The 23,343-nt window shown below is 40.8% G+C and overlaps 1 non-coding gene across 1 annotated transcript; it reads right to left on the bottom strand.

Annotated features, from left to right (window-relative positions):
- Positions 1-1,588: 1,588 nt before the first annotated feature.
- Positions 1,589-1,705, bottom strand: LOC133820408 (U5 spliceosomal RNA). The gene has a single exon (XR_009886819.1). It is a non-coding gene; the product is annotated as a U5 spliceosomal RNA (small nuclear RNA).
- Positions 1,706-23,343: the final 21,638 nt, after the last annotated feature.

Genomic DNA, 23,343 nt, shown 5'->3' with positions numbered 1-23,343 from the left:
AACTCACTTCCCACACCAATGACTGGTGGTGAAAAACTATCAGCTTATGGAAGTGATCCAGTTGAAGATTCAACACTTTATCAGAGTCTTGTGGGAGCATTGCAGTATGCCACGATAACCAGACTAGAGATATCCTTTGTTGTCAATAAAGTCTCCCAATACATGCACAATCCCTTACAGTCCCATTTTAAAACTGTCAAAAGGTTGCTGAGATATTTGAAGGGTACCCTGGATTTTGGCCTGCGAATTACACAGTCAAATACATTCTCTCTGGTTGGTTTTTTGATGCCGATTGGGCTTCTGACCCAGATGACAGACACTCTACTTCTGGTTATTGTGTGTATCTCGGCACCAATCTCATTTCTTGGTCTTCCAAGAAGCAGCAGACAGTTACTCGATCCAGCACTGAAGTTGAATACCGTAGCTTGGCCAATTTAACTGCTGAAGTAACATGGCTACAATCACTCCTCACTGAACTTGCTGTTCCTCAACGCAGCATCCCTACACTGTGGTGTGACAACCTTAGCATGGTACTTATGTCTGCTAATCCAATTCAGCATGCTCGATCAAAACATGTAGAGCTGGACTTGCATTTTGTCCGAGAAAAGGTGGCAAACAAAGCACTTCAAGTTCGACATTTACCCTCCATAGATCAGACAGCGGATATCCTTACTAAGGCATTGTCTCCTTCTCGTTTTCTCACACTTCGGGACAAACTTACAGTGGCTGCTACACCCACTGCAGTTTGAGGGGGGATGTTAGACAATATAGTTACACAGTTAGATATGTAATATAGTTGTTACTTTCTGTTAGAGTTGTTGTACAGTTAGTTACAACTGATGTGTAGCTGGCCTTCTATATAAGTCGTGTAACTCATTCTTTCAATATGATGATTCAATACAATTCTTCATCATTGTTCTTCAAGATCATTCTCTTAGATATTTTCCTAACAAAACTAAATATTATTATATATAACTTGTTTTTGTTATAAGGTTATAAAAAACACACAAAAAATGATGTTATCATAGGGAATTTGAATTCAAAATACATAGTTATATGGTTATAAAAAAACACAGAAAAGATTTGAATTAATTAAATGAGAATATAAATAAAGAGGGTAGAAGAGATTTTATCGTACCACAAAATAAGAGAATTTAGGGTAAGACAGAATTATGAGAATAATAGAGAATATTTAATATATATAAAATTATGAAGATATATTTATATGAATAATGATAGGAGCATATCCATTTTGTACACTCAAAATACACGTTAAACCGTTCAATGTTATTTTAAGATGGAACTGCATGCTACATTAGTGTATTTGAGCGTGCAAAATTTGTGTCACAAATAAAGATACTTCTATGGTGCGTTTGGAAAGTTCGTCAGACCATGTACTCACATATAATTCAATTCGTGTGTCTGACAGGCTATAATTCGTGTGTACTTGTCCCATGTACATTCGAGAGCTATATGAGAATTACATTACTAGCTGTTTTTAGAGAAACTTAAGGTAACAGATGAAGTTTTCTATTTTACAAATATAAAAAGGTTTAATTATATTAAAAGCTTTAAACTTCCATTTTAGGGCCCCCAATGAATGGATACCCTTCAAAAATAGGCGTATGCCATTATAGTGACGAACACACGGTATTCTTTAGTAAAAGGCGAAAGAATAGTTCGCGTTGTGTTCAACACATCGCAGCGTGAATATTCTAGGCAACATCACTTCCTCTTTTATTGATAGTCTTAGAAGATTGTTTAAGCTATTGTCGATGTGGGACAAGTAGACTCCGGTTTGCTACATTAATCAGATCGTTACTTTCTTTCAAAACATAAATAAATTACTTTCATGATTTACTCCCAGGTCCTATTTTTGGGTCTACTTGTCTTTAATCGAGTATTCACTTTTCTTTGATTCAACTTTACTTTATTCATCAATTTAGTTTGTCTTCTCCCGAAGAAGAAAATAAGTAGTTTTTTTTTATCAATAATCATGAAAGCTTTATAGTTATTCTTGGATTCCTTATACTACCTCACACATTAGTTGAATAGTTTTTCATGGTAAGATGAGAATTTTGAGTTCTGAAAATTGTAATGGTGTGTTCGTTTACTATTCTTAGGTATAAATTAAGTCAAAATAGAGATTTTGTTCCAAAGTAGAACCAAATTAAATTAAATACAATTCTATATAATTATTAGGTAATACATAGTAAAATTATATACCATATATCTTTCAAAGGTTTGAAAAGTGTGTTGTATTAAATCTTTAACAATCCTTTAAGTAAAAAAATTAATTTTTTATTTATTATTTAGTATATATATATATTAATTCATGCTTTAAGTATCTAATAAAGTTTTAAAAAAAATTCTTCAGCATTTAAAATTAAAAAAATTTGGACTATAAGTACATCATAAATAAACTAAACCTAAAATAATGTTTCAATGTGACACACAATTATTCTATCATGACTATTAAAAAATCTCTTAAAAAAAGACTGAAAGCCTCAACTATATCATTGTGGACAACTCTTTTATTTTCACCATATAAGTAGTTGTCTCTAAGCCAACGTCTACTTTCAAATACATAAGAGTGAATCCTCTAAACTCCAAAATTGCGATACTACAAAAAATTTTGCAACTCTCGTAAACAATTGAAGAAGTTGAGCAATGAAAATAATATATTATCCACACTTTCGTCTAAATATGACTAGAATGAGTAATTTAATATTCTACATAACTCAATAGAGCATACGCAAAATGAGCAAATGAGACTAACTACAGCCAAAATTTAGTATAAGAGATTACTACCATAAGTGTAACTTCATCACAAAAGCCTCATTCTCATTGTGAAAGATTTTTTTGGGGCTTGATCAAAATGACCATTAGTAGCATGTGAAAATAAGTAAATGTTCATGTTTTTAATTTTGTAGAAAAATAGTCCAACTACCTTTTTAATATTATATATTACCAAATATGCATTTTAGAAAATTAATGGATACTATTATATTATAAATATATTAATATCATGATATATGTATATTAGTTTTGTGATTATATATATATTTTTAATTATTCTTAACAATGTATATGCATTGTTTATATTATAGTATATCAAATTTATTTATTGATATTTATTATCAATTGATTTTGTTTATTTTTAAAAAAAAAAAAATTATAGTATGTAAGTTTACCAATATAGTATATTAATTTGATGTATTATAGTACAACAAATAGATATATCATGCTATTAAACATATATACCATATGTACCATAATATTTTATATACCATAAGATAAAAAATCAATATACTATGATAATACCATACAAAAAATTTTACAAAAATTAAATTGGTATATTGTTGTTGTATCTGAAAAACACGAGCTAATATGTCATGTCCGCAGTACAGCTGGAATGCATTTAATAAAGTTATTTCTAGTTCCAAGGTCATGGTACGAGCTCCCTAATGATTAGCTCAGTTAAGCATAGGTCAACAAGGTATCACTGTGATCGTCTAGCCAGACGTTTAGGTCGCCTAGACATAGTTCAAGTATCCTGATATTCATATCAGCTTATCCTAGAAACCTCTAGCTCGTGTGGTATGTATTCAACTTGCTGCCGACACCTGCGAGGCACAGATTCAAATCCCTGAATACTCGGGATTTTATATACATAATTAGAATATTATAATATTGCCTGATAAATGTATAATATCATGCAATTGATTTATTAAATGTAATTATTTGTATATTTGGGAAGTTACCCAATCTTGTATGTTACCCAAACTTGTCCATTAATCCCCTATAAATAGAGAGAGAATGGACAAGAAAATAGATAAAAATTCTAATATATAGAAACTCTGGAGAAATTGTCATAAACAATTTCTTGAGAGATAATAGCAATAATATAGACTCGTGCACTAGGTGGATTTTAACCACTAAACCATGTAAAAGTTCTTTACGTTCTTATTATAAAATTTTTATCCAAACCTAATTATCTAGCGAATTTCATAATTCTCTATCGACGAAAAACTATGTCAACAGTTTAGTGCTTTCATTGAGAACAAATTAGACTTGCAATTTTTATTCTAAAACATTTCCTATAACAATGGTGATGACTAGAAGATCAATGTGAGAGTAGGAATCAGAGAGGCCCGCTGTAACGCCCTGGTTACTCCAAGACTGTTACTGTGGACTTTAAACAGTGCTTAACTCGCTAAACAAGTCATTTGGTTATAAATGTGCATCTAAGTGTTAATAATAGGCTAAGGTAAAAAAATTCGATCAAAATGAATGGATATATTTTATTTAAAACATAAAACTATACATGGGCCCATAAAAGTATTTAAGTGTTTACAAAGTTATTTACAATCCAAAATGGTCACTGCAGTGTAAAAATTACAACCCGCTAACCTAAGCAGCAAAAATAGGGTTAACCCTTAGTTCCTCTGAGAAACACCTTGGTCGTGCTGGTCAAGCGGCCGCATATGTACACATCATCACCTAAGCTCTCCACTCAAGGATGGGTGAGCTTTTCTTTCCCTTTACCTGCACCACATAGCACCCGTGAGCCAAGGCTCAGCAAGAAAACTTATTATTGCATGTATGTAATTTCAATAAATGATTGTGGTAACCATTTTGGGGCTTGCAGCCCTAATCAAATAAGTGAGTAACAATAAATGATTTTGGTAATCATGATGGGGATTGTAGCCCTAATCAGATAAGTGACTAATGAGTCACACACTTGGTAGGTGACTAATGAGTCACACACTTGGGCTTTGCACCCTAATCAGATAAGTGACTAATGAGTCACAAACTTGGGCTCCGCACCCTAAGCCATGTGACATTACAGTCACCTGAGCCTTTTGGCCCTGGCTCTACGTAACTAGCCTTTAGACTAGACAAGTGATTTTAGTTTCCATCGAACTTGGAGTCGGTCAAGCATTTCATGCTCATGGTGATTAGATCTAATCATTCCGGCTTGTGTTAAACACATTAATGCCGTTCTGGACTCTTAAGCCAATACCATACGACCAGTGCTTATATCACCACTGAACTTGACTGATAAGTCAAAGCTTCAGGATCAATACTAAACACCATTATCGTTCTCTGACTGATAAGTCAATACCATACACAGATAAGCAAAACTACTATGCATTTACTATGCAATCAATCTCAATATATAGAGCACTCAACATGCTTCATCAATAACCATGCATGTTACATACTGGGTGCAATTTTCTTACCTTTGGTTTGAGCGAGAAATAATAAAAGAACGACCTTTGAGAATGATCAATCCTTAAGTTCCTTAGCAGTCACCTAGTCATAACCAATATGAAATTCCATCAATAAAAATAAATAATAAAAGGTTCATAATCTAAAACCTCGCTCTCGGGACCTCGAATCATACTAAAAGGGTTAGTAGATTTGATCCCGAGCCTTAGGAAATGAAACCCCGAGCCTAAACCCTTGAAAACTCCTCCCTGGCACAAAAGGAAGGGGCGGGTCGCAACTTGGCCTAGTGAGTCGCGTAGCTCTCCCAAGTCAGAGTGCAATCTGCCAGGGGTACTAGAGACGGGCCGCGACTTGCCTGGGCCAAGTCACGACTTGACCCCACGAACACAACTCCCCTGTCATTTTCTCCATTAAAACCAACCAAAAACCTTCACCAATCAACCCATAAATCACACCCAAGCATTACCACAACTTATCCATCACTCAACCAACAAAACCTAAGTTTTAAACCATTTAAAACCTCATCAAATTCCCATCTATTCAGTCCAAAATATCAACTAAAAACCAGCTGAAAAACAGAGCAAAAACAAAAAAAAACTATGGTTGAAACCTTACCTTAAACTCAGGTTTGAATCCCCTTCAATGGCTGAACATTAGCCTAGAACCTCAAGCTTTGATTCCCAAGTTTGAACCCTCAATCTTGCTTCAAAGAAATTCAAAGGAAAGGAGAGAAAGAAATGATCGGGAGGGAGAAAGAACCAGCTGCTCTGTTTTGCTCCTAAGGCTTCTACAGCTTTCTAATTTAACATATAACCCTTGGTCAAAAGACCAAAATGCCCCTATGCCTAATTTAACTTCTTAACAGCCCCAAGGGCAAAATCGTCCTTTCCCACTTATCCCACTAATTATAATTAACGTCCTCCAATTCCCATTATTCTCCGTAAATAATTAAATCATATCCCATTACCTGTTCATTCCCGGTAATGTACTAAGCATCAAATTACCACTAGGCTCACCCCAAGCCCGGAAATTAATCCCATTATGACCAAACTGCTAATTTGCATTCTAAGATCGTCTCATGCCAAATAGCTCGAAAAAATTCACATTATAATGTGGTCTCATCCATAAATCATAAACATGCATAAAAATATACATATATGCCCTCAACGGGCCAAATTACGAAAATGCCCTTCTAATAAGAAGTGGGCCCACATGCATACAATATCATCATATAATCATGAATTTAATCACATAATTGCATAATAAATCATTTATGGCCCTCCCGACCCCTTAATCTAGGCATTAAACCACATTAGGGATTTTGGGACATTACAACTATCCCCTCCTTACAGAAATTTCGTCCTCGAAATTTACCTGAACAGCTCGGGATTCTGACTCTGCATATTTGACTCCAGCTCCCAGGTCGCTTCCTCGACCTTGTTGTTCCTCCATAATACCTTAACCAAAGGTATAGTTTTATTCCTTAGGACCTTGTCCTTTCTGTCTAGTATCTGGACTGGCTGTTCCTCGTAGGAGAGGTCTGCCTCAAGCTCCAGATCTTCGTAACTCAAGACATGAGTCATATCTTATACATACCTCTGAAAAGCTGAAACATGAAATACATTATGCACGCCCGACAATGCCGGTGGTAAGGCCAATCTGTAAGCCACCTGACCAATCCTTTCCAGGATCTCAAATGGACCTACAAATCTAGGGCTAAACTTTCCCTTCTTCCCAAATCTTCTCACCCATTTCCATGGCGAGACTCTAAGGAAAACATAGTCTCCTACCTGGAACTCCACGTTCTTGCGTTTAGGATATGCATAACTTTTCTGTCTACTTTGAGAAGCAAGCATCTGAGCTCTAATCTTCTCAATGACCTCACTAGTCCTCTGAACTGCCTCAGGACCCAAGTATCTTCTTTCTCCTGTCTCATCCCAATGAATGGGAGATCTACATTTCCTACCATACAACATCTCATAAGGTGCCACCCCAATGTTAGACTGATAACTGTTATTGTAGGAAAACTCTATGAAAGGTAGATACTTACTCCAGGATCCACCAAAGTCAAGTACACATGCTCGCAGCATATCTTCTAATATCTAAATTGTCCTCTCAGATTGTCCATCTGTTTGAGGATACTGAACTTTTACTATGTTCCCATGGCCTTCTGTAAACTTCCCCAGAACTTGGAAGTGAAAGTGGGGTCTCGATCTGACACTATCGACTTCGGTGCTCCATGGAGGTGCACGATCTCTCTCACATAGAGATCTGCGTACTAGTCAACTATATAAGTAGTCCTCACTGGTAAGAAGTGAGCTGACTTGGTGTAGCGATCCATAATAACCCATACTAAATCATGTTGACCAACAGTCCTGGGTAATCCCACCACGAAATCCATCGTGATGTCTTCCCATTTCCACTCTAGGATATCGAGAGGCTACAATAGTCTTGTTGGCCTATGATGCTCAGCCTTGACCTGTTGACATGTCAAGCACTTAGCCACATACTCCACTACATTCTTCTTCATCCCAGGGCACCAATACAGTGATCTCACATCCTGATACATCTTCGTGGAGCCTGGATGCAAAGAGTAAGGAGTAGTATGAGATTCATCCAGAATCTCCCGTCTCATAGCAGTGTCCAATGGAACACATATCCGATCTTTGTATCTCAACAAGCCCATCTCTGACACTGAATAATCTCCGGACACTCCAGCTAGAACATCCTCTCTAATCTTGGTCAGCTGTGGATCACCCAACTGACTTTCCTTGATTCTCTCCAACAACATAGATTGTAGCGTAATGTTGGCCAACTAGCCCACCAGTAACTCTATACCAGCTCTGGTCATATCCTCTACTAATTCTCTGGATATCAGCCTCGCACTGAAAATATTTCCTGGACCTTTCCAGCCTAAAGCATCTCTACCACGTTGGCCTTTCCTGGATGATACAAGAGTTCACAATCATAATCTTTTACTAACTCCAACCAACGCCTTTGTCTCATATTCATGTCTTTCTGTGTGAATAAGTACTTCAGGCTCTTGTGGTCAGTATAGATCTCACACTTCTTGCCATAAAGGTAATGCCTCCATACCTTTAATGCAAAGACCACAACCTCCTTCAACTAACATGAGGCATAAGCAATCACCTTCCCTGACTGCATCAAAACACAACTCAAACCCTAATGTGAGGCATCACAGTATATCACAAACTTTTCCTGATCTATTGGAAGACTCAGAACTGGAACTGTAATCAACATCTGTTTCCGCTCTTGGAAGTTATTCTCACACCTGTCTGACCACACAAACTTCGGATTCTTGCGTGTCAGCTCAGTCAATGAAGTGGCAATCCTTGAGAATCCTTCCACACAAAAAATGTAATAACCTGCCAATCCAAGGAAACTCCTAACTTCTGAAGCATTCTTTGGCCTTGGCCAATCTCTGACTGCCTCAATCTTAGCTGGATCTACTTTAATCCCTTCCTTACTGACAATGTGCCCAAGGAAAGTTACTTGAGATAGCCAGAATTCACACTTCTTGAACTTTGCAAACGATCGGTGTTCCCTCAGTCTCCTTAGAACCAACCTCAAATGTTGCTCATGTTCTGACTCTGATTGAGAATAAACCAGAATATCATCAATGAAGATGATCACAAACTGGTCCAAATAATCCTTGAACACTCTGTTCATCAAATCCATGAAAGCAGCTGGGGCATTAGTCAATCCAAAAGACATGACTAAGAACTCATAATGCCCATATCTAGTGTGAAAACCAGTCTTTAGTATATCTCCCTCCTTGACCCTTAGCTGATGATAACCAGATCGAAGGTCTGTCTTTGAAATACCCTCTTACCTTGCAACTGATCAAACAAATCATCTATCCTTGGAAGAGGATACTTTTTCTTAATTGTTAACTTATTCAGTTCTCTGTAATCAATACACATCTTCAAAGAACCATCTTTCTTCTTCACAAAAAAAACCAGGTGCACCCCAAGGTGAGAAACCAGGTATGATAAAATCCAAATATAACAGCTCCTGCAGCTGTACTTTCAATTCTTTTAATTCTGCTAGGGCCATTCTGTAAGGTGCTCTAGACACTGGCTCTGTCCCTTGTGCCAGTTCTATCACAAATTCAATCTCTCTGTGTGGTGGCAACCCTAGTAACTCTTCTGGAAACACATCAAGAAACTCACACACTAATATGGTCTCCTCTGGTCCCACTGGCATGGCCTGAGTCGTATCCACCACACTGGCTAAGAATCCTATGCAACCTCCTTGCAATAGATCTCTAGCCCTTAAAACAGATATCATAGGTATACAAGGTCCATGCACAGTGTTAACAAATACAAAATGATCCTCACCTTCAGGCTCAAAGGTTACCATCTTCCTTCTGCAATCTATGTGTTTAACGCCCAAAACGTGCATCCACTAAGCGGTGGTTGTAGAATAGATCGGGCAGTCGATTCCACAAGGAGGCAAGGAATTAAAGTTAAAAAATAAATAAAGTTTAGAGATAAATAATATGGGGAAAATAGAACAAGTGATATTTTTTTGTTTTTGAGATTTAAAGATTAGAAATAAAGATAGACTAAAGTGTGATGTAACAATAGGTAACAAGTAGGAAGGATCAAGAGTCACCAATATGCATACTTATTTATTTGGATATTTGATTCATAAAAATTACACAAATGAGTAGTTCACATCCCAACTATTCATTTGGAAGATTTAACATTGAAGCACAAATATGTTTCACAAAAAATGTATTCAAGTGATTATTATTCTTTACCATGGAAAGATGAGATAAACTTATGAGAAATCTAAAAATGACATTATACCATTGGCAATAATGCAATAAAAGATTGGACATAAAACCTAACACAAATATTACTTTTACTATTTATAAAGTATATAAAAAGAGCATGACTAATTCTATATAGATTTTAGCAAAAGTAAATATATATGAATGAGATAGAGAAAATGATAAAGATATTATCTATATTATTTTTACTAATTTGATAATACATAGAAAGTGCATGACAAAATCTATATACTATTAGTAAACATATATATAGATAACAAGATGAAGAAATAGAGATGAAAGAAAATAAATCACTAAAATATATAAACTTTAAGCACACGGTGAATCAAAAATACCAAACAAAGTCTTAGTGCATATAGGATCATCCTAACCTTCCTAAGAAGGTTAGCCTATTATGCTAGACATTCTCATGAAATTCTAGAGAGAAAATATGAGAAATGAGACTAAAATTTGGTAGAGTTTTGCTACCTAAAAATTACATGGCAAATGTGAAAGAAGAGTCCCTATTTATAGAGGGAGAAAATGACTAAAAAGAAATTAAACAACAATTTGGGGGTTACACAATAAATCATAAATATTAATAATAAAATATGATTTTGAAAAATCAAATGTTATTATAAATGTTAACCTAGTTATTTTGGTATATGGTCAATATGCTCTTTTTCTAAAATACCACAAAGTATGAACTTTAAAGCTTAAAATAGCAATTTGCAAGGCCCAATACCCACAAAACATGGGTTGAAGGTGGCTAGTGGTAGAAGTGGGTTTTGACCCATTCCCAGCCAATGGGGAGGCGCCACGTAGGCGCTAGCTGGGAGAGGAGAAGGGCCAGATAAGGCTGCTGGGAAGGTTGGGTGAGCGTTGGGCTGCTGGGGAGTTGGGCTTGCTGGGAAGGTTGGGTGAAGCGTGGGTCGTCGGGTGCGGATGCGGGTCAGCACGCGAGTCAAGAGAGGCTGGCACACGGGTCGCCAACCGGGTCGTGCGGGTCAGAGGCAGATGGGGCGCGGGTCGAGGAGCTGCGTGGCGCACTGTGATGACGCCATCTGGCACTGAGGAGGGCTTGGGCAAGGGCAATTGGTTCTTGGGCCAAATGGGCCTGAGCTTCATTTTTTCAACAAAATATCATTTATTTCCTTTCTTTTTTCAGTTTTAACTCATTCTTTCTCTTCTGTTTTTGCTAGTGTTCAAATGCAATTTATTTCCTGAAAATTAACAATAAATTAAATCATAATCAAATATTTTCATTTATAAAATAAATTATATTAATTCCATTAAAATATTAATTAAACTTAATTTATTTTGACCATTACAATCAATAAATATGCATTTTTCACCACTAATCACAACCCCTAACTAGCTTATTGCTAGTCCCTAGCAATTCAAGCGGATAAAAATTATTACCAAGATGAATTAATGAACTAAATTATGCAAAATCATTTAACAAAATATTTAGTGAGAATTTAGAAAATGCTATTTAAAACTATCAAATTTGTAATTCAAGAGTTTTGTATGTGTGCACCAAACCATATCGTTCTTTCTAAAATTAACGCAAAAAATATTGAAAAATCACCAAAGAATAAAGTCTCAACTCCAAATCCTCACAAATGTATTGAAAGTATTTTTATGGGAGATGGTTGACACTCTTGGAGTTGGAAATTTATCAATTAACACTAAAAAATTGATGTTATCGTTTTAGGACAAACAATGTTAAGGAATATTGATCAAAAGATAGGCTAATCAATTAATTGGAATCTAAATGACATAAGGACCTTCGGGATTTTACAAAATGATATTAAGAGCCAAAATAAAGAACAAAACAAAAATACAATACACAAACTTTTTTTTTATGACATAAATTGAAAACAAATGTAGTAATGTTGATTTTTTTATTTGACAATTTTTTTTTCAACAAAACTACAAAAGATAAAGATGAGAAATGTTGCTCTTATTCTCTTTTTTTTATAATTAATATTTTTTTCTCTTTTTTTTTTATAATTTTTTTTACAAGAGACAACATAAGAATTACAAGAAATTAAAAGAAAAATTGCAATAAAATACAACAAAGGCTCTTTAAAAAAATTATCCCTCTAGTACATGTCATGTTTTAAGTCCCCAAAAATTAATTTTACCAACTCAAATGAACAATAGAGGTTTTCAAAGTTGTTTTCTCATTCTCACATCGCACAAAAATTAAAAGCTTTAAACTTTAAGATTTTTCTCAACTGAATGTGTTAACAAATTTTTTTTCAATGTTTTGTTGTGCATGATATTGCTCTCAAAGATTACTTCCTAATAGTAAAAATAACAAAAACTATCTCACAAAAATAATGTTGTCATGAGTTTCGCAAACATTTAACTCAAAATTTCAAAATGGTAATCAAAATATATTTCAACGCATGAATATGCCTACTACCCCCAACTTTAATTGAGACATTTTCCTCACTGTCTAACATTAAGCCCATTGTAGGAGAAAAAGGGAATATGATAACCAACAAAAAAAAAACAACAAAATCCCAAAAAGTAAACTTCGCAACATAAAATAAAGACACAAATTAAAATAAAACACACTAAAAAGAAAGATAAAACCTGATTAGTCTTTGGTAGACAAAAGCATCGCTCTCAGGTAAGTCTACCAACTGCATATTTGTGTACTATCCTCTATAAAAAATAAAATTTATTTTATCTTGTGTCTCAAAAATAGAAGCGTTAGTAACATTTTCAGGATAGAGAAAATGTTTGAGTTCAAAATCGTGGAGGAAAGTGGGTGAATGTGTCATTGCAAATATGTTTATGTTTTCCTCAACGATTAAGTCTATCACATCAGTGTGATAGATTCCATTTTTCTTTGGAGTGGTTGGAAGAATTTCGGTATGGGAAAGAATTTCACTCCAAATGGTAATAGAATCATCCTCATCGGGTTTAGAATTGAGAGTAGGAGATGGTGTTATGGCCTTAGGTTGGGACGGGAATTGACTTAAATTATGTGAAATAATAGCGTTGGTCAATTCTGAAAGTTAAGTACTAGTTTCCCTAAAATCTTCCACAAATTGTCTATTGAATTCTATTTGCTCCTCTGTAAATGTGTGTAGAGTGTCCTCTAAGGAATTTGCATTAGTGCAGACATTATATGGAGGTTCATGTGGGGAGTTAGGAAAATTTTGCTCAAAGTTCATGTGAGGCGGTACACAGTAGTTGTACTCAGGCTTCCAACTAAAATCTACAGGGTTGGTCCAACTAGAATTACGATTCCTATGGTCGACTCTTTCAAAGTCACAATAACGTTCATCATAATCTATCTCAGGAACCTCGTAACTTTCTCTTTCAAACTTAGTTTCTAAGACCTCAAGTTCTCGGTATTCTCTTACACTAAGTTTGTATGCACCTCTAAAACGGCTAGTACCCTCAGTAGCACTAGAATTATGGTTGTTTCCGAATGAAAAATAATACATTGGAAAATACATCTCGAAACTTTTCTTTTCTTCTTCATTCATATTATTTTTTTTATTTTGCTTTTGTGATTTTTTTATTTTTGATTTTTTTATTCTTTTTGATTTTTTATTGTTTTGCTTGTTTCCAGGTCGATTTGAGGTTTTTAGAACGATCCCACTTGAGACCCACACTTTATCTAGAACACCTCGATGTTGCTAGATAATTGTGGAGGGGTCACAATTCATAAAAACGGTCATCTTACAACCAATACTTACTAGAACTCCCCGAGGTTACTAAGTAAGCATGGATGGAACTTTACTCAAATTGTCCTTTAAGCAAAAATTGCATATGTTGACAAAACAAGCTTTGTTTTTATTATTATTATTATTATTATTATTTATGATTTTTATTTTTGTTATGATTTAAAACCTAAAAATAAAAACTAATAACAAAAAAATGAAAAATAAAGATACAAATCTAACAATAGAAAAACAAAAAATTATTTAAACAAAAGAAATAAGATGCTCACTAAACAACAAAAAATAATAGGAAAAGAAAAACACTAATACATTAAAGGGCTAAAAAAAATTCTAAGAAAGTAACATTTTTTTTTGTTTAAAAAATGATTAAAAACTATCTAAGTAGCCAAAAAAACTAAAGTAACCTACATACACATAAAAAAATAGCACAAGAGTAAGATAGAAAGAAAAAAAAATGTAACAAATCATAAACACAAACAATTAAAATAAAAAAAAGGAATAAATTAAAACTAAATTAACAAAACATAAGCAACCAAAATTAAATTAACAAGAGAAAAAAAAATAACTACACCATAACAAGCTTTTTTTTTTACAACAATGATAAATAAAAAGAGAGAAAAAGAAAACCAACAAAAGAAAAATAATAACAAAATAAACTAAGAATAAAACTAACAAACCCTAGAAAAGAAATGACAAACTAACTAAAGAGGAGCAATAAAAAAATGAAAGTGATTTTTTTTTACTTTTCTTTTTTGAGGGTAAATAAAAAAAATCCTAGAGAAGTATACACAAAAAGAAAATGATAGAATTACTCACCTCTTTTGTAAAATTTATTGAAAAACTTTTTTTTCTATTACCTACCCGGCAACGGCGCTAAAATTTGTTAAAGCCCAAAATGTGCATCCATTAAGCGGTGGTTGTAGTATAGATCGGACGGTCGATTCTACAAGGAGGCAAGGAATTAAAGTTAATCAATAAATAAAGTAGAGATAAATAATATGGGGAAAATAGAACAAGTGATATTTTTTTGTTTTTGAGATTTAAAGATTAGAAATAAAGATAGACTAAAGTGTGATGTAACAATAGGTAACAAGTAGGAAGGATCAAGAGTCACCAATATGCATACTTATTTATTTGGATATTTGATTCATAAAAATTACACAAATGAGTAGTTCACATCCCAACTATTCATTTGGAAGATTTAACATTGAAGCACAAATATGTTTCACAAAAATGTATTCAAGAGATTATTATTCTTTACCATGGAGAGATGAGATAAATCTTATGAGAAATCTAAAAATGACATTATACCATTGGCAATAATGCAATAAAAGATTGGACATAAAACCTAACACAAATATTACTTTTACTATTTATAAAGTACATAGAAAGAGCATTGTTATCCAGATTTCCGGATAGCGTTTAGATTGATGACCTCGGGGAAGCAGAATTATCGATGTCTTTCACGGAGGGTGACCAGAGCTCGGGGATGGACAGAAAGGCTTCGCCTCTCCTGTCTAGTATCCGGATTACTTTCCAGAGTTGCACAACACGGAAGCTCGTCAACTCTCCCGGACTCCCGAAGGATACCCCTCGGGGAGGCCCCTTCCAGGAGAGGCTCTTCGAGTGGTCTCCGCGGAAACAGTTCCGTGCCCCGCACAGAACAAAACCAAACGGTCGAGTCCGGGAGAAGGCATATTTGGAATGATATCTGTCTGACACAGGATCCCGCCTGACACGCCCATCAGGTCAAAACCGCACACATCCCAGCACGCCTAAGAGTACCTTTTCGCCTACTGTTCCGCAGACAACTTGGAAAAGACGGCTGACTTTGTGTGTTCCCCATACTTTCACGTAAATATACCCACATAGAGTCTGGTAGCCATGCTACTACAGTAATTGTATCCCCTATTTATGGCTGGTGTAATTAAGACTCATGGACGTAGAGAAAAACCCTAATCCGAAACCCTAGCTATAAAGACTCCTTCCTTTTACAAGAAAGGGGAGAGAGATCAGATAGCAAAAACTCTACCAAAATCTCTCTAGCTTCATCTTCTTCAAGAGAACCCGAGAGAAACATTGTGAGTGTGTGAAGTTCTTATGCACCAGCCATCTTACTGTAATCTTTTCCAAGTATAATAACATCGACTCGTGGACTAGGGCTTGTTAACGCCTGAACCACGTAAAAACACTGTTTGTTTAGTTACATTTCAGTATTTCTACAGTTCTTATCTCTTTATTATTCTGTTAGTTATTCGTTTCCGAAAAACTCGGTAAACATTTTGGTGCTTTCATTGAGAGCTGTAGGAAGTTGTTAGTCAGCTCTTTTTCTGTGTACGTTTTTTGTATTCACTTCGTACTAAAGAGATGGTGACTACGCGAAAATCCGCTGTTGACAAAAATGCTACGGTCAACCCCGATACCGTGATGGAAGATGTGGTGCAGAGCGAACCCTTAGACTACCGAGGTGAAGACCCGACATCCCGCCAGGATCAGGTCAGTACCGAAGATACAACATACTTAGAAGATGAAGAAGAGTATGTCCAAGACGGTTATTACAAGGACGGCTGCTACTATGAGAAGGACCCAGAACTGGTCCAAGTAGCCGAAGAACTGGTGGCCACTAAGGCCAAGCTTGCTGAGCAGGAGCGCGTCTCCGAAAGAATGCAACGCATGATGGAACGCCTCCAAAGTAAGTTCGGAGATCTAGGCGACTCGGACGAGGATACCTCTGTTCGAGGTGGTGCTGATGCCCCCATGCCGGATCCAGCCGCTGCTGGACCATCCAAAGCCGCCCCTAACAAGGGCAAAGAAAAAGTTGGAGAGCCTGTGCGCGCTGATGCCCCTGCACCTCCTAAAGGCGTGAATCACCAGGCCGACTGCCCCCCCCGCGCGCAGAAGGTCTCTGGCGCTCCTAAGCCCAGACGCCCTTCAGCCCCAAGGGGGCACTCTGTGCCTAAAGGGCCCGGTGCTAAGGCACCCAGGCCTAGGGGAAGGAACAACCGCCCCAGTGATTCCGTCAATCAGGACGGTCGGGCTGCGAACTCGCACTCCGAAGATAGCTGGTCCACGGTGGACCTAAGAAGAAGGTTGGAGGCCAAGTATGAGAAGGCCAAAGGGGAAAAAGCCCGGCCTCGCGGAGATGACCTCCGAAATCATATTAATGACAAGCTCCGGGGACGTGACCTCCCGGAAAGTGATACGAAGAGGCTCGAGGAACAGATTGCTGCCTTGACCAAGCTGGTCCGGAAGCAAAGTGGGGCCCTGTCAGATTCTGAGGAGGAAGACCCGGAACCATGTATTAGGAGGATCGCGGAAACGTCCCTCCCGGATAACTTCAAAATGCCTCACATAGAACTATATGATGGGAGGACAGACCCGCGTACCCACCTAGCTAAATACAATAAAATGATGCAAGTGGCGCGCGTCAGTGAGGACGCCAAATGCATGTGCTTCTCACTCACCCTTACCAAGTCTGCGGAGGACTGGTGGAAAAGATTAGCTCCCGGATCAATCCACAGTTGGAAGGGGCTACAGTCAGCGTTTAGGAGGCAGTTTATTGCTGCCCGCGACCACGACATGGAGGTTGGTTCCCTAACCAACATCAAACAGCAACCCACTGAGAACCTCAAAGCTTTCATTCAGAGAATGATGGAAGCTGCTGCAAAAACCAAGGTCAGCGATGACATGAAGCTGATCGCCCTTCAATCGGGCCTTACTGTCGGCTCCCTGCTATGGGGGGAAATGCAAAGGAGACGGGCAGAAACCCTGTCCGAATTCATGTCAAAAGCTCAGGGAATCATCAACCTTGAGGATGCCTACCAGCAAGCCTTTGGAGTTCCCCCGGCTCCAACCCCTTCCGTGACTGCGTCGAGCTTTGCTTCGCAAGCTCCCGCACCAGTCCTCACGCTTCCAGGAGCCCGATTCACTCCGAGTGTGTATGGGCCTTCCGCGTCTGCTCAGACGCCGGGTCAAACCCATTTCTCTGGGTATGGAGCGGTACAAACCGGATGTAGTATCGCTCCTAGCATGCCGCAGCCGCAAGCGGAAGCCCCGGAACGAAGTTTGAGCCTATCGCGGAGCAAACGAAGCGGAAAAAACTCCAACCGGGGAGACCATTCAAAGAAACCCCGAAAGGATTATGAGCCCAAGTTCACGGAATATACCAGTTTGATAGACTCGCGAGAGAATGTCTATCGGGCGACCTGTAATATGGTCAACTACAGGAAGCCCCCGAAAGTGTCTCACGGAGGAAGGCGTCCGCGAGACTCCAATAAGAGGTGTGAGTTCCACGGAGACGTGGGGCACACCACGAATGAGTGCCTTCAGTTGAAGGATGAGATCGAGTCCTTGGCAAGAGCGGGACACCTCGGTCAGTGGGTGAGAATACCCATAATCTATCCCGGACAGGGGGTAGTTCACGGAGCTGCATATTCACCGGGACAGAGGGGGGCCGCTAGCGCTCCTGGAGCCGGTCACCCCCAAGCTCCCGGGTCTCAGTTCCCAGCACTTCCTCCTCCACCTGCTCCGGCGCCCATTGCCTTGTTGGCTCCAGGGCCAGGCAACCCATATCCGCCCGGCCTTGCTCCGCCACCCGTTGACGGACACGTCGCCACCATTTCCGGAGGACCACACCTTGCCGGAAGCACCCGCAATTCCCAGAAGAGGTACTTGAGGGAGTTAGAGCACGCCGAGGAGATGTGCGCCTTGGTCCAATCACCTGCTCAACGTCCCCGAATGATGGATCTTCCCATCACCTTCACGGAGGACGATGCTCGACATGTGCACTTCCCCCACAACGATCCCCTCGTGGTGGAAGCCCAGATTGCCAATAAGAAGGTCTCACGGGTCTTGATCGATAACGGAAGCTCCGTGAACGTCCTCTTCAAAGCGGCCTTCCACGCGATCGGATTGACTGAGATGGACCTGGCCCCATGCCCCATCCAGCTTCAAGGTTTCAATGGGGACGCACTCATGCCATTAGGCAAAATTCAACTTCCGGTCACCCTCAGAGGAGAAAGCGACGCTTGTGCCTTCAAGCATAGCACATTCGTGGTGGTCGACTGCCCCACGGCGTATAATGCCATCTTAGGCCGACCGGTCCTGATCGATTGTGGGGCCATAACCTCGATACGTCACTTATGCTTGAAGTTTCCCTGCGACGATGGGCGTATTGGCACCCTCCGAGGAGACCAAAGAAGTGCACGGAGCTGTTATAACGTCTCCGTCCGAGCCGTCTGCACGGTCCGAGAGACGTTTGCTGCCATTCCTTTGGGGGAAGTATTGCCAGAAACTAGGGATGCTCAGGAGGCATACTTTGACGAACTCGACCCAAGAGTGGGAATCGAGAAGGCAATAGAGCCGATGGAGGAAGTCGAAGAGGTGATCCTTAATCCGGGAGAACCCACCAAGGTCATTCAGGTGGGGAAAAACCTGTCGTCGGCCGTTCGAGATAAGATCGTGGCCACTGTGAAGGATAATCAGGATATCCTGGCATGGTGCCACGCTGATATGACGGGGATTAATCCCAATGTTGCGTGCCACGCACTCAACATAGACCCGGCTGCAACTCCAATTCGCCAAAAGAGGAGGCCGCTGGACCCAGTGAGAGCCGAAGCCGTCAAAGCTGAAGTGGACAAATTGATGTCCATAGGCTTTCTCCAGGAGTCGCACTATCCCGAGTGGTTGGCCAACCCAGTTCTGGTCCCGAAACCCGATGGGTCCTGGAGAATGTGCATTGACTTCACGGACCTAAACAGGGCCTGCCCGAAAGATTGTTTCCCTCTCCCGCGAATCGATCAGATGGTGGACGCTACTTCCGGGTACGAACTCTTATCCTTCATGGATGCGTACTCCGAATACAACCAGATCAAGATGCATGTCGCGGACCAGGAACACACCAGCTTCCTCACGGATAAGGGTGTCTACTGTTACGTGGTCATGCCTTTCGGTTTGAAGAATGCTGGGGCGACTTACCAGCGTCTGGTAAACAGAATGTTCAAGGACCAACTGGGGAGGAACATGGAGGTGTACGTGGACGACATGTTGGTAAAGTCCAAGACCTCCGGGGACCACAGTAACGACCTTGAGGAAGCTTTCGCCGTGATCCGAAAGTACGGGATGAAACTAAATCCAAAGAAATGTACTTTCGGGGTCTCGTCTGGGAAGTTCCTCGGTTTTATTGTCAGCTCCCGCGGCGTGGAAGCCAACCCTGAGAAAATAAAGGCGTTCATAGATATGCCTTCCCCCCGGAAGCATAAGGATGTCCAGAGCGTTACCGGAAGGATCGCTGCTCTCAGTCGCTTCGTATCCAAGGCCACCGACAAGTGTATCCCCTTCTTCAATGTTCTGCGAGGGAACAAGAAGTTCGAGTGGACCCCCGAATGCGAAGCGGCCTTCCAACACCTCAAAGAACATTTAACCCGAGCCCCCATTCTGTCCAAGCCGGTCGAAGGAGAGGCGTTGTTCTTATACCTAGCTGTGACTGAGCACGCAGTAAGTGCCGCTCTCGTCCGGGAAGATGGCCGTATCCAGCTCCCTGTGTATTACGTAAGCAAGAGGTTATTGGGCGCCGAGTCCAGATATTCGATGATCGAGAAACTCTCCCTCTGCTTGCTGATCGCTTCACGGAAGCTGAGGCCATATTTCCAGGCGCACACCATCAAAGTACTCACCAACCACCCTCTCCGACAAGTCCTGCAGAAGCCCGAGTCTTCTGGCAGATTGCTTAAGTGGGCCATGGAACTAAGCCAGTTCGACGTCCACTACCAACCGCGTGTTTCCATAAAAGGTCAAGCTCTCGCGGACTTTATTGTGGAGTGCTCGGGAATGAATGACCTCCCCAAAGATCCTGTCCCGGAACTTCCCACCTGGAAGGTCTACGTAGACGGAGCCTCAAATGAAAAAGGAGCTGGAGCGGGGGTTATCCTAATATCTCCCCAAGGGCATCAGCTCCAGAGCGCCATCCGTTTCGCATTCCCAGCATCCAACAACGAGGCAGAACACGAAGCCATGTTAGCTGGGTTACGACTGGCCAGAGAAGTCGGAGCCCAAAAAATCGAAGTGTACAGCGACTCCCTACTTGTGGTAAACCAAATATCCGGGGAATACCAGACGAAAGGCGAAAGGATGGCTGCCTACGTGTCTCTCTCCCGCGACCTACTACAGCATTTCAAAGGCTACAAAATCCGCCAGGTCCCCCGGGACCAGAACTCACTTGCGGACACGCTGGCCAAGCTTGCAACGGACCCGGAGATTGAACAGTATGGCTTAGTCCCCATCGGGCACTTAGAAGCCCCCAGTACTGAGACGCGAAGGATAAACGCCATCATCGACCATTCCCACTCCTGGATAGGACCCATCCTCAGATTTCTCACCACCGGAGAACTCCCCACCGATAAAGCTGACGCAAGGAAGCTCCAGTATCAAGCTCCCCGATACGTGGTTATGGATGGAAAGCTTTACCGCAGGGGGTTGTCCATACCCTTCCTTAGGTGTGTTGCCGGAACCGAAGTCAGCACCATCATCCATGAGATTCACGGAGGCTTCTGTGGCGATCATACCTCCGGGCTGAGCCTCTCCAAAAAAATCCTTCGACAAGGATACTTCTGGCCCACCATGAAGAAGGATTGTGTGGATTATGTCAGGAAGTGTGAGCAGTGCCAGAGGTACGCCAAGGTTCCGCGAGCGCCGCCTACGGAAATTACCCTAATGACCAGCCCCTGGCCGTTCGCCGTTTGGGGCATTGACCTAGTAGGTTCCCTCCCCACTGGAAAGGGTGGAGTGAAGTACGCCATAGTCGCGGTAGACTACTTCACCAAATGGGCTGAAGCTGAACCTATGAACACGGTCACATCTAAAAAAGCACTGGATTTTGTCATCAGGAATATAGTGTGTCGTTTTGGGCTTCCACGGAAAATTGTGTCCGACAACGGAAAGCAGTTTGACAGTGAACACTTCACGAACTTCTGTGCTTCGCATGGAATTATCAAAAGCTTTTCCGCAGTCGCCAGACCCCAGGCTAATGGACAAGTGGAAGCTGTAAACAAAATATTAAAGACCACGTTGAAGAAAAAACTCCAAGCCTGCAAGGCTCACTGGCCGGAAGAACTTCCGCGAGTACTTTGGGCTTATCGCACAACAGAGAGAACTTCGACGGGGCACACGCCTTATTCCATGACCTTCGGTTGCGAGGCCGTCATCCCAGTAGAAGCTATGATCCCCTCTCACAGGCAAGACACCTACGATCCTACCCGGAACCATGCCCTCCTCCAGGAGTCCTTAGACATGATCGAAGAGCTCCGGGAGCAGTCGCAGGTCCAACTAAAAATGTACCAAGGCAAGATAGCCCGACACTTTAACACGAGAGTCCAGAGCCGTGCATTCGAAGTTGGGGACCTTGTCCTACGGAGAGTATTTCCTGCTATGCAGGATCCGGGAGTAGGAGTCCTCGGACCCAACTGGGAAGGCCCCTACGAAGTCCAAGAAAAAGTGGGCCATGGGACGTATCACTTAAAGAGACTCGACGGATCTAAAGTCCCGCGCGCCTGGAACGCGGAGCACCTCCGCCGTTACTACCAGTAAGCCCCGGACCATCCAGTCGGAAGTCCTTGGTGAAAATAACAAAAGTGAAAAATGTGGAAATAATCCTCCCTGTTGTAAAACTAGCGCCTAGCAGGCTATTTTAATGAAACACGGAGGGATTCACTCCGCTTTTACTGCACTTTTTATCCCTGTGTTCCAAGCTGCGTTTTAACAAGTGACCACGCGGTCCGGAGACGTCCGGACCCCACGCTCACTTGGGGGGTATACATGGCTAAGTCATAGCCATACGCCCCTTGAACAAAACGTACACAGAACACCACTTATGTGCTAGCATTGTGTTTGAAAATTTTAAATTGTTTGAAATGTTTAAGTTGTTAAGCTTAGGTTTATTTGTTGCCATGAACATGCTTGCATTACGTGTCATATGTGCATTATGTGCCTATGAGAAAATCGCCATGGAAATGCCTGCCATTATGTATCATGAGAATTATCTCCTGTGTAGCCCAGCGATGGACGGGACTGGGGGTTGAGGCACGTTCATAGAGCTACACCAAAACACCCCCAACTCCCTGACAAGTCCTTTGCAGAATTCTCCGCGATCGCTGTAGAGCTTTGCTTCGCAAGCTCCAGCTCCGGGTCCCGCAAGGCGAAAGATGGCAAGATCCGCGAGCGCTGTAGAGCTTTGCTTCGCAAGCTCCAGCTCCGGATCCCGCAAGGCGAAAGATGGCAAGATCCGCAAGCGCTGTAGAGCTTTGCTTCGCAAGCTCCAGCTCCGGGTCCCGCAAAGCGAAAGATGGCAAGATCCGCGAGCGCTGTAGAGCTTTGCTTCGCAAGCTCCAGCTCCGGATCCCGCAAGGCGAAAGATGGCAAGATCCGCGAGCGCTGTAGAGCTTTGCTTCGCAAGCTCCAGCTCCGGGTCCCGCAAGGCGAAAGATGGCAAGATCCGCAAGCGCTGTAGAGCTTTGCTTCGCAAGCTCCAGCCCCGGGTCCCGCAAGACGAAAGATGGCTAGACCCGTGATCGCTGTAAAGCTCTGCATCGCAAGCTCCAGCTCCGA

This window comes from Humulus lupulus, chromosome 2 (genome assembly GCF_963169125.1).
Source record: "Humulus lupulus chromosome 2, drHumLupu1.1, whole genome shotgun sequence".
NCBI lineage: Eukaryota > Viridiplantae > Streptophyta > Magnoliopsida > Rosales > Cannabaceae > Humulus > Humulus lupulus.
Note: the sequence above shows the minus strand (reverse complement) of the source record. Positions and strands in the feature narration are given on the sequence as shown.